The sequence below is a fragment of the Lissotriton helveticus genome, chromosome 1_1, assembly GCF_964261635.1.
Source record: "Lissotriton helveticus chromosome 1_1, aLisHel1.1, whole genome shotgun sequence".
Lineage (NCBI taxonomy): Eukaryota > Metazoa > Chordata > Amphibia > Caudata > Salamandridae > Lissotriton > Lissotriton helveticus.
This window is the reverse complement of record NC_136057.1, coordinates 828,499,860-828,511,998: the sequence shown is the minus strand read 5'-3', so window position 1 is coordinate 828,511,998 and position 12,139 is coordinate 828,499,860. Positions and strand designations below refer to the sequence as shown.

The 12,139-nt window shown below is 43.3% G+C and overlaps 1 protein-coding gene across 1 annotated transcript in view; it reads left to right on the top strand.

The window, feature by feature from the left end:
• Nucleotides 1-12,139, top strand: part of EEA1 (early endosome antigen 1) — a 764,210-nt gene that overhangs the window by 602,112 nt on the left and 149,959 nt on the right. The window lies entirely within an intron of this gene.

The following is a 12,139-nucleotide window of genomic DNA, read 5'->3' as shown; positions in this document are numbered from 1 at the left end:
CGCTACTTCATATTCTTATAAATATAGGAAAGGCACTGAAAAAAATTCCAAATCCAGGTAAAAGATGTAGAAGATATTTATTCAGTGACACAGCAAGGAGCAGCCACACAGGTTGCAAGGAGTTCCCTTTCTACGACTGCATAGCTGTGCTCAGTTCCATTTAAAGTGCAGGAAGCAAAAGAAACATTCCACTCCTCTTTGCTACTTGATACAAGCTGGCATCAACAGTGATCACACATGATTACAAAACTGTTTCAACGTAGGTGATTTCAAGATGTCTCACTTATCAAACGCTACTTGTTGGGCTTTGGACCACTCAAATGAGACTTGCCTCAGCAACACTCTCAAAGGTTCCATCTCGGTTGCAAAGTTGTCAATAAACTTGCTATAATACTCACACATACTAGCAAACGACCACAACTGATCCTTGTTGATGGGTGCAGGAGCACCAAAAATGACTTCCACATTGTATTTCATGGCACTACTCCATTCCCAGACAAAGTGTGCCCCCAATACTCCCCAGACTTTTTAAACAATTTGCATTTATGCCTTTTGATAGTAAGTTCATGACACTTCAACCTACTGCACACCTGTATGAGATGCTTCATGTGGTCATCCCCATTTTTAGAGAAAATCAAAATATCGTCTTAGAAGCATTTGACATAGCTAGTCTCTAAAAATGTGAAACATAGCTATTTGGAAAACTGAGGCAGCCGACGCTAAGCTGAAAGGCAGCCGACGCTAAGCTGAAAGGCATCCGGGTAAATTGATATAGTCCTTGTGGAGTGATGAAGGTGGTAAGTTGCTTGGATTCCTCACATAGTTTGATCTGATGATACGCAGATCCAAGGTCCATAGTGGAAAATATGCTAGTACCTTCTAACATGGAAACCATTTAATTGATATTGGGAAGCGGATTGCAGTCCATAAGAATGTTAGCATTTAAAGCTCTCAGGTCAACACATAGCCTCAATTGTTGATCTGCCTTGCGTGCCCAAACGATAGGACAAACCCATTCAGCAGATTCTATAGCTTCAATTATACCACCATTCACTACATTACTTTTAGCTCCCCCCTCACATTAATGCAAACACCATGCAATCTTTGCTTCACAAGGACAGGGTTTCTCTCAAGTCTGATTTTATGGGAAAAATCACGTAAGTTTCCTAGCTTCTCTCAAAACACTTCATTAAAGCGTACTATTACTTATCCACATGCACTCTCTTCTACTGACATAACCTGCAACACTTCAGTCTCCTCACATAACTGGACAGGATCATCTGCTCGTGGGTCAAGAAAGATTCCCAGTTTCCACTAATCCCTCCAGCCTAACACGTTCACACCTTTGGCAGCCACATATAATTTGATCTGAGCACTTCTGTTCTTAAACTCCAAAAAACGCTCATATAACCATTTAAGTCAATAACCGACCCATCATAACTTTCAGCTACTACATCTGGTGGCTCCAACTGTCCTAAGCTAAAAAATATTTAGAAATTTCTCACTGAAATACTCTTGAGTAATAATAGTCCAAGGGGAACCAGAGTCCACCTTTAAAGTCAACTCAATACCAGCTACGGTCATAACACACTTGGGCGACAACTTGTTGGGCTGTTCAGAGGAAGTAGCGACCACATCGCTTTGGTGAATGGAGAGTAAGATGCCTTTGTTAGCGTGACCTTTACAACTAGACCCACATTTAGACTTACACGTAGAGTGTTCCCCAGTGCACAAAATCCTACCCGCACCTTGACTGGTATTTTTCTTGGAATTTTTACACACACAGGCAAAATGCCCCATGCGGCCACATTTCACGCATTCTTTGTTGATTGCTGGGCAACCACCATATGAAGCTAAATGGGAACTGCTCCCGCACCTGTAACACACATCCCAGTTTTTGTAATTGCCACCACTATTGTGACTCCTACCACCGGTATTTGTACCCCATCGGTCAGAGCGGGAATCATCCATACACCTCCCAACCTCAGCAAACTTGACCGCTCACACGTATTCATCCTCCTTAGCGTGTTGAGAAACATTTTTAACCGTAGACATCCATTTCTCCGATTGTTCCAATGCCTTCGCAGTGGAAATAGCTTCCTCTAATTTGGGATCACCCTCTACCCAGAGTTGCTCTTTAGTTTTTTTTGTTCCTCACATATACTATTATTTGATCAATGATTATTTCATCCGACGTAAGACCAAAATCCACCTCTTTTTGAGATCTAGTGTAGAATTTAAAACCTATCGAGCGGAACACTTGTGGTGGGCTTGAACCTGAGTTCCTATCTTAGCATGGCTTCCTTATAAGCATCCAAGTCACCTTGCCCACTTGGAAAAGTAGATTGAGGTAAAGTTCTGAAAACAGCTTGATCTTCTGAACCTAAACTGAGCAAGAAAATGCTTTGCTTGCATTCCGTTCGTATCAGTTCCCCATCTATTGTTTTCATGTACATAGAAAACTCCTCCTTCCATCTTGTCCATGGAATGGGAGGTTCACCTTTACTTTGGAGAAATTTAGCTGGAGGGTCAAATTGCATCATACAATCGGCACACTCAGTCACCTGTGAATAACTCAATGAAAAATGTAAACCTCAATTTTTGCAACAATAATAATCCATGAGTAAGTAGTTCAAATTCAAATTATAGTATTACAACAGTCCATGAAATGCGGAAGTTGGTTTTGGTAGCAACCATAGTAGTTGACAGTGAAAATCAAAAATGTCCCTTTTTTTAAACTTGTATAATACCCCCCCAAAAATAAACACTCCACTTACTGCCAAGAGAAGAGTAGTAGTCAATACCAATATCAGTTTTGGCCGAATGTGGTAAACACATTACGGTAAAATCAGTTGGAATCAAACTTTCCAAAACTGCAATGAACAGAAGAAAATGCCACTGTGACGTGTTTCTTAGCGCGTACACTGTGCGTGAGCAGCCAGCGTGAAAGAAAACTAGAAAGCGGAAGAGAGAATTCGTACTTGATGGCGGTGACGTCCAGACGCTGTGACATGTGAACGCTGTGTGAGTGCAGAAACAGGCTGAACAATGAAGATAAGGCACGTAGAGTGGAATCTCTCTAATCTGAAGACTGCAATCACCAGGCAACCAGAACAGGTTGATCCGCGATGGAGACCAGGCGCGGTGAGTAGAATGTTCATGAGCCAATGACTGCAATCTCTAGGCAACCACAAATGAACATGGTGAGTACTTGGTAACAGCCACAACAAACTTTGAAAATGGCCAACGGGAAAACGGAGTGGGATGAAAGGCAATGTACACGAAGATCCAAAAGTAGTGAGTTACCTCTAAAATTAGAAATGGAAGCTTATCCTCAGTAGCACAGTGAAGGCAAAAAAAAAATCTCAAACAGCATAAAATCGAGGCGTGGGTGAAAGAAATGATCCTTTCCTGTGTAGTGGAGGTTTCCTTTTAAACTCATCACCAATGTAAAAATTCCATATCCTGGTAAAGGATGTAGAAGATATTTATTCAGTGACACAGCAAGGAGCATCCCCACAGATTGAAGCCGCTGAACCGACTGCACTGGCTCCCAGCATTCCATAAGAACACTCCATGGAATGCAGGAACCAGATGAACATAAACAGAACAGGTGCATGTGAATACAGTGCGATGTAATAGGCACTCTTTGTAATTAACTGTAGATTATAATATTCAGTCATGTGTTCCAAGTAGTGAAGGTTTGTGTTTTGAAGTGGGGCAATTTTTTTACAAAAATAATGGGATCTGTAGATTTGGACGTGTGTTTCTGGGACTGTTGAGGAACAAGATGTTCATGGTTGGTTCGATCGCCCCTGCTCGACTGCATCGTGAAGCATCGGAATCTCTGAATTTCAGGTCTGAGCTTAGTGCAACTGGGCTCCGTTGGCAGTAAAACCTAAAAGGAGGAAGAACAGTTTCAGCCTTTGCCTTTTTTCGCTAGTTGGTCAGGCCTAGAAGCCCTGACTGCTGTCCGCTGCAGAAGCAGCTGGGATGCTTGTGCCCCTTTTCTGCAATTGCAGTAGGTGAGCAAGCTGAGCCTTTGCTTCGTGGACCTCCCTAGCATCTTGGCCCTTGAAAGCTGGCACTCCACTGGGTTGAGACACATGGTTCTACTGTATTATTGTTGCCTCACCTCGGGCAAGGACTTTTAGTTGTGATTTACTTGAACATTTCAATTTTTGGTTCTATTATCAAATTCTTAAGTATCTTAAACCAACATAAATAAAAATTCAACAGTATTAAGAGCCATTTATTTTAGACGTAGGAATAATGATTGATTAATAATCATTTTTACAATGTTGACATTTCTTCTCAAGGTGCTGTTTTTATAATTAATTTTGGCACTTCCCTTAGAGAGGTTTTACCACATTCCCCATCAGAGGTTTACTGTGCGTCAAGACAGCAGCCTATAGTGATCGCAGAAGTAGACACTTATTCGAGACCAGGTATGAGGTTGGGTTGGCTTGAGACACTGGTCTTTCTTGTTACTTAAAAAATTCCTGCACTAACCACTCCCTTTTCATTGGTCATTAGTACCCCCTCTGCATGTATGTTGCTGTTCGAATACTTGAAGGGACTATGTAAGAATAATCAAGACCTTAATTTCATTAATAACTCACCCCCCCGGCGACCAATTTACCAGTGAATCCCAGTTGATGAAGAAAGATGGCAGACAAAGATTAGCCCATTCAATCACACCTGGGTTCCCCGTAACAATTTGTATTTGTAGTTAACCAATATCAAGATGAGTTAATTAAGGACGAATCCATGTGAATTGCTGCTCTTGAGCAACCCCTTCAGGATAATACAAAAATATTACACTGTTAAGGTTACCACATAAAATCAGCCTAATTAAAATTGCTAATCCTAATAACAAAGTAGTCTGTGTACTATGGGAATCATTGATCAAGGGGAAAAGGCTCCTGCAAGGAATTTGCTGTCAAATGTCAGTTAAAACATTACATTTTCAGTTTGATAAATTGAAGGTTCAAGTAAATCTGTTACACGTTAGCACTAGATGTTTCTAGAACAGATCAAAATTAGAACACTTGAATAGCCATATTTACTGGGCAAAAATGTAAATGAAATCAAAACCATTGACTTGCACATACTGTAAAATTATAGACATATTCTCATCTCTGCCAAAAGTTCTAGACTCTCTAATAACGGAAGGAAAACACTTAAATGATACAATAAAAGTGATAAGGTTATACAACTCTGGCTAGAGAGCCCATACAAGTTATCCCCAAAGGACCTGGAAACTCAACCAATCCAACTTACTGAAGCACAACATCCGATGCAATAAACAATAAAAATTCATATTCCACAGGATGCTGAAGAAGTTTCAGACTTTAAATCAACACTTGATAATTATACCTTCAATAATGACAAGGACTTAGCAAATAAAATTCAAGAGATACATCTCAAAGATACCCTGTAACCATTACTAAAAGAGAGTCAAAAAGATTCAGGAAATCCTATGATAAAATATTTCCGAATAGTAACCCCACTCTACCGGCAAGACCGTGGGCAAATGGCACACAATCTTTAAAATAAAAACTTCACACGAAGTCCGAATCGATGCGGAGTATTCAAGCTCCTACCGTAGTAACCCAATTAGATCTTGCCTCCAAGTATGCAAATAAAACATTATCATCAATCAAAACCCCCCAAGGAAACGTTGTCAGTAGTCCCTATGCACAAGCAAAAATGATATAATCTGGATAGAGATCAAGAACATGCTAAATCATATATGCTAAACTTATGCCCTGAGGCGGAAAGCCGGGGTTTAGGCCATTTCTTTTATTAAATTGCTGCTCGAATTGATGCTTTGCCCATTTTGCACAAATCGATTTTTTAATATTTGTTTTTATTATATTTAGGGGGTGTCTCACTTCGGGGGCATTTTGTAACTTACCTGACCCTCACAGCTGTCCCCGCAGCCGATTAGGAGCTGACGCGGGACGCTGTAAGGGAAGCCGCCATCTTGGTGGAGGCGCCGGGTTGCGGACCAGTTGGTTCTTCCGCCCCACCCTCCTCCGGTATTTATGGAGCGGCTTTCCCGTACGCGCAGCGGGTGGGCGCAGCTGGCGCGCCAAAGGCGCGCCAAAGGCGTCCCGTCTGCGCCCGTCCGCGCCCTGATGGGCCCAGGGCCCTTACCCCCTGGTCAAACTGCCGATTCGTCTCCTAGACTTATATACAGTGCCAATCTTCTGCGAGCCTACAAGTCCCATCGTAAAGCGGCATGCTCCGTGTTCAGTCCTACCAGCAAATTTCTCCAATATTGCTCTAACTGCCCTCGGTCACTTGAAGTTCCCCAGCTTTGTCGCAGCTGCACTCCTAAATCGATGATTAACCCTGAAACTGTTTATAACTTTTACAGTATGAACTGCCGGTCCATACCCAAGCACAGGCACGAGATCTTTGATCTCCTAAACGATGAACAGCCTGATGCCCTTTTTGTTACTGAATCGTGGCTTCACAATAGTTCTGGCCCAGACATCGCGGAGGCACTGCCAGCCAATTATGCCATTGTCAGGTGTGACAGAGGGGCTCAAGTTGGTGGCGGCATCGCTATTGTTTTTAAAAATATATATCAATGCCAATTGGATGACACTGCCCTGCACAACTGTGAAGCCGCGTCTTTCAAACTTGTTCTTCACCCCAAAACTTCGCTGTCCGGTTTATTAATCTACCGCCCTCCGGGACCTGTTAACGACTGGGTTTCCCATCTGTCCGACCTCATTGCTTCATTTCTAATTAAATCCAGTTCCTTTCTATTGGTAGGTGACCTCAACATTCACTTAGATGACCCTAACAACAGTGCAGCCAGAACCTTGATTGCTGACTGTCAGGCAATGACTGTCACCCTTCTTAATTCCGGCCCCACTCATAAAAGTTGACACCTATTGGACCCCATCTTCTCGAATCTACCTGACTTGATATGTCCTCCGCCCTTGCCCGTCCTTTGGTCCGATCATTTCTTGGTCAGCTTCAGGATTAAGTCCAGGACTGCTCGAGTTTCTCCTGATGATACCCTTGCGGAAAGCAAGAGGTCTTGGAAAAAATTGGACATTTGTTCTTTGAACAAAGTGTTAGCATTCCACCTCCCTGCAGAACTACTTATGTCAGTGGATGCGGAAAACGCAGCCTCCTCGATGGATGCCTGGCTAAAAACTGCCATCGATATTTGTCTCCCTACTTCGTTAAAGAAGGGTGTGCCTCACAAGACTCCAACTCCATGGTATACAGAGACGCTAAAGGTCGAGAAATCTCGCTGTAAGAAGCTGGAACGCGTTTGGCGTAAAGATTATTCTAAGTCATCAGCTCTTGTCTACAGAAGTGCTTTAAAAACCTACCACACAGCTGTGCCTCTACTAGGGCCAACTTTGTGGCGAAGTCTATAGAAGAGGCCCTTGACAAATCCAAAGTTTTGTTTGGCCTAGTCAAAACCTTGCAGGGTCTCTCACTACAGCCAAAGCTCCCCCCTTGTCGAGCCGAAGATGCGACGACATTGCTCAGTTCTTTATAAATAAGGTGGACAAGATCCACCAGGACATCTCCATTTGTAAGCAAGGTCATAATCCTACGGTCCAATCGACTTTCCTCAAGGAGGCCACTCGTCATCCGGCCTCTATCCCCTATCCGCTATTGACTTGGCCTGATCTTGAGCCTGATTGCCTCCTTGATACTCTCTGCAAAATAAAATCAGGTTCCCCTCTGGATCCTTTTCCCATTGCCGTACTTAGGTCCCTCGACCCCCAGCAATTGTCAGCAATCTGCTCCATATTGAATCTATCGCTTAAGACTGCCACAGTCCCGGCCATCTGGAAACACGCCATGGTCACACCACTCCTGAAGGAGCCTTCTGCAGACCCCGAACTTCTTTCGAATTACCTCCCTATCTCATTGTTACCTGCTTTTTCTAAGGTGCTGGAACGTCTCATTCATCGTCACCTTACCCAGTTTGTGACCACAAATAACTTACTCCACCCTTCGCAGTCTGGATTCCGGTCAGGTTTCTCTACAGAAAGACGCTCCTTGGTGTTACAGAGAATCTCCGTTCTTTGCTTGACAGAGGGGAGACAGCCGCGCTGATACTACTTGATCTCAGCGCGGCTTTCGACACCATTTCCCACAAAATCCTCCTGGACGCCTTAGCCATCATGGGCGTTACAGGATCGGCCCTGGGTTGGCTGGCCTCTTTTCTTGCTGATAGCACTTTTCAAATCTTTTCCCAATCTGCTACTTCCAATGTTTATCCCCAACCTCACGGTGTCCCTCAAGGTTCCGTTCTTAGCCCCCTTCTTTTCAATCTGTATATCACCCTTTTAGCTCACATAGCAGACAGCGTCGGTCTTACCTTATTTACGTACGCTGACGACTCGCAGATTCTTTTCGCTCACCAAATCCGACAAGGCCTCCACCTCTCTCCTCTCAGTTGGGCTTGGCGAAATTGCCAAGTGGATGGATCATAACCTTCTCAAGTTGAATGGGGGTAAGACCGAGGTCCTTGTTCTGGGCCATAAACCTGACTTTTGGACTTCGAGGCACTGGCCTGTCGAACTCAGCCCCCTTCCAGCACCTGTTGAACAGGTTCGTAATCTCGGAGTTGTTATTGACGGGGATCTCATAATGCAATGTCAAGTAAATAAGGTATCATCCACATGCTTCACCATTATACGTTGGTTGAGAAAGATCTTGTGGATGCTGCCTGTTGATACCCGGCGATCGGTCGTGAGTGCCTTGGTCACCTCCCGGTTGGATTATGGTAACATACTTTACCTGGGGGCGGCCAAAGCTGTCATGCGCCGCCTTCAGTTGGTACAAAACGCCGCTGCGCGTCTGCTTAGCAGATGCTGCAAAACCGACCATGTATCCAGCCACCTTCGTAAACTTCATTGGCTGAAGGTGGAAAACCGTGTGAAGTTCAAGGCGCTTACCTATATGCACAAGATCAGGCAGAAGGTGGCCTCTAGCTATCTTCAGACCCTGGTGAAACCGTATTCTCCTACCCGCTCCCTCCGATCCTCCTCCCAAATCCTTTTCTCTGTGCCGAGGGTCAAACTTTCAAGAATGGGAGGCCGTTCTTTTGCCTATTTGGGGCCTAAGTTATGGAACTCCCTCCCTCTGATCATTCGGGCGGAGGATAGTCACTCTCACTTCTGCAAAGTCGTTAAGACCTGGCTCTTTGATCAATAACTGCATTCGCCTCTACCTGACTCTATTAGCGGCACAATCTTAGCGCCGGGAAACCCTTAGGGGTAGCTGTTGCGCTCTACAAACTTAAATAATAAATAAATAAATTATATGCTAAAACATATATGTGTATGTATATATATATATATATATATATATATTCACTGAAAAAACCATAGGTTAGAGACCATATATAGTTAGCTGGACATTGTATTGACATAAAACCAATGAAATTCAATATATAGTTAGTTGCACTAACTATATATCGCGCACCCGCAATCCACTGCTGATGATGTCACATATTACATCATTCATGACATGGTCAGTGACATCACTGATGACATCTCAAATGACATCACTGATGACATCACTGATGACATCTCAAATGACATCACTGAGGACATCATCTGGTGTCTGTGTGTTTTTGTAAAGTTTAAATATGTTTTACATATTGAAGAATGAGTGGATGTATGGAAGACTGAGTGTGTGTGTGTGGCTGGCTGGGAGGTGTGACTGTGCATATCAATGTGTACTTGTATCAGTGATTGTATAAGAGAGTAAGTATGTGTTAGTATATGTGTGAAAAGTATGGTGTTCTGTGTTTAACTGTATAGATGAGGAAATCGAAGTGTGATTGATTCTTCACAGGACTGACTAGGTGTATGAGTGCATATGATAGTGTTGTAATAATGAGTGACTGTATGTATGAGTGATTGTATGGGTGAATGAGTGAATGTGTGTGTAGACGTAGGAATCAGTGAGTGCGTATGTAGTAACTGGTATTGGTGTGTCATGATGTCATCAGTGATGTCATTTGAGATGTCATCAGTGATGTCATTTGAGATGTCATCAGTGATGTCATCAGTGATGTCACTGAAGTATGGTGTTCTGTGTTTAACTGTATAGATGAGGAAATCGAAGTGTGATTGATTCTTTACAGGACTGACTAGGTGTGTGAGTAACTCCATGGATGAGTGGCAGTGTGTGAGTGTCTGCATAGGTGTATGAGTGCATATGATAGTGTTGTAATAATGAATGACTGTATGTATGAGTGATTGTATGGGTGAATGTGTGTGTAGACGTAGGAATCAGTGAGTGCGTATGTAGTAACTGGTATTGGTGTGTCATGATGTCATCAGTGATGTCATTTGAGATGTCATCAGTGATGTCATCAGTGATGTCACTGACCATGTCATGAATGATGTAATATGTGACATCATCAGCAGTGGATTGCGGGTGCGCGATATATAGTTAGTGCAACTAACTATATATGGAATTTCATTGGTTTTATGTCAATACAATGTCCAGCTAACTATATATGGTCTCTAACCTATGTTTTTTTCAGTGAATTTTCAAGGTTTTGTAAATGCAAATTCCTAACTATATATGGTCTATAACCTATGGTTTTTTCAGTGAATTTCATTGGTTTTTTAAAAGCTAATATCTATAGCTGTAAAATATATTCTTTATTACGTGACGTATCACGTAGCCACGTGAGACGCCTCATGACGCGTCGCATAACCGTGACGTATCGGCTCTGCAGCGCAAACAAAACCCGTAACGTAAGCGTGCCGGAGCACGCTTACAGATATATATATTTTTTTTAACCTTAATTAGACAAAATCCACACGTGCACATATCTTGAGGCCTTGCAAAGGCACATCAAACAAACAGTCCCTACAATTTTGCCAAGTTTGCTGGAAATCTATTCCCTTAATTTTTTTTTTACTGTTTCTCTTGGTTTTCCCCTTGTTACGCTTACCGGGACGCTACCCGGTACGCGAACCGGACGCTCCAAAAACACAAGATGGCGGACTCCCGTTACGCTGCCGGTTACCTGCCCGGTTCGCGTACCGGGAAGCGCCTCTACCGCGAAAAATCGCGGGGGACTTTAATATCCCCCTCATCAATCCTAGGGGGTCAGGAGGGGTTTAACTTGCCCCCTTTCCTTCATTTCCCCCTTCTTTTTTCACCACATCTTGTCTCTCGAACCTACCGAGAGACAAGATGGCGGCCGCTCCGGACTGTTTACAATGTTGACAGCTACGCTGCCGGTTAGCTGCCCGGTGAGCTGCCCGGTGAGCTGCCCGGTTCGCGTACCGGGACGCGCCTCTACGGCGTAAAATCGCAAAAAACATTTGTTTTTTATTTCTTGCCCCGCGGGGCACTTTAATATCCCCCTCATCAATCCTAGGGGGTCAGGAGTGGTCTACCTGGCCCCCTTTCATTCATTTCCCCCTTCGTTTTTCACCACATCTTGTCTCTCGATCGTACCGAGAGACAAGATGGCGGTCGCTCCGGACTGTTTAGAATGTTGACAGACACCGGAGAGCCAATCAGCTTCGCTTCGCGAAGTTCCGTTACGCGTCAGGTACGCGAACCGGGGTGCTAACCGGAGCGCTGTCACAGATATATATATTTTTTTAAACGTTAATTTCTCAAAATCCACTGGAGCACATATATTGAGACATAGCAAAGGCACGGCGGGCAAACCATATCTACAATTTTGCCAAGTTTCATGTAAATCTATTCAGCCGTTCGAGCTAAAAGTGAGTCCAACCGCCCTATGGAAAAATGAATGGGAAAAACGCGTTTTGGGACCCCCCTTTTTTCTCGGCCCCCCCTTGACGAAACCCCCCCAAATTTTCAGGGGCTGCTCAGAAACAAAAATGTGCCATTTTCCTGAAAATTTCAGCCAATTCCGTCCACAAACGCCAAAGTTATTAGACATAGAATTTTCAGACATCCCATAGAGAAAAAATCCTAACTATATATACCCACTGGCTATCGCCAGTAGGTAATATACATATATAAACATATATAATCTGCATATCTATATAAATATAAATGCATGCATACATATACATATATGCATACATATGCATGTTATTTACATGAAAGTTTTAAAAACACTAATAAAAGCAAAGCTAAAAAGCCA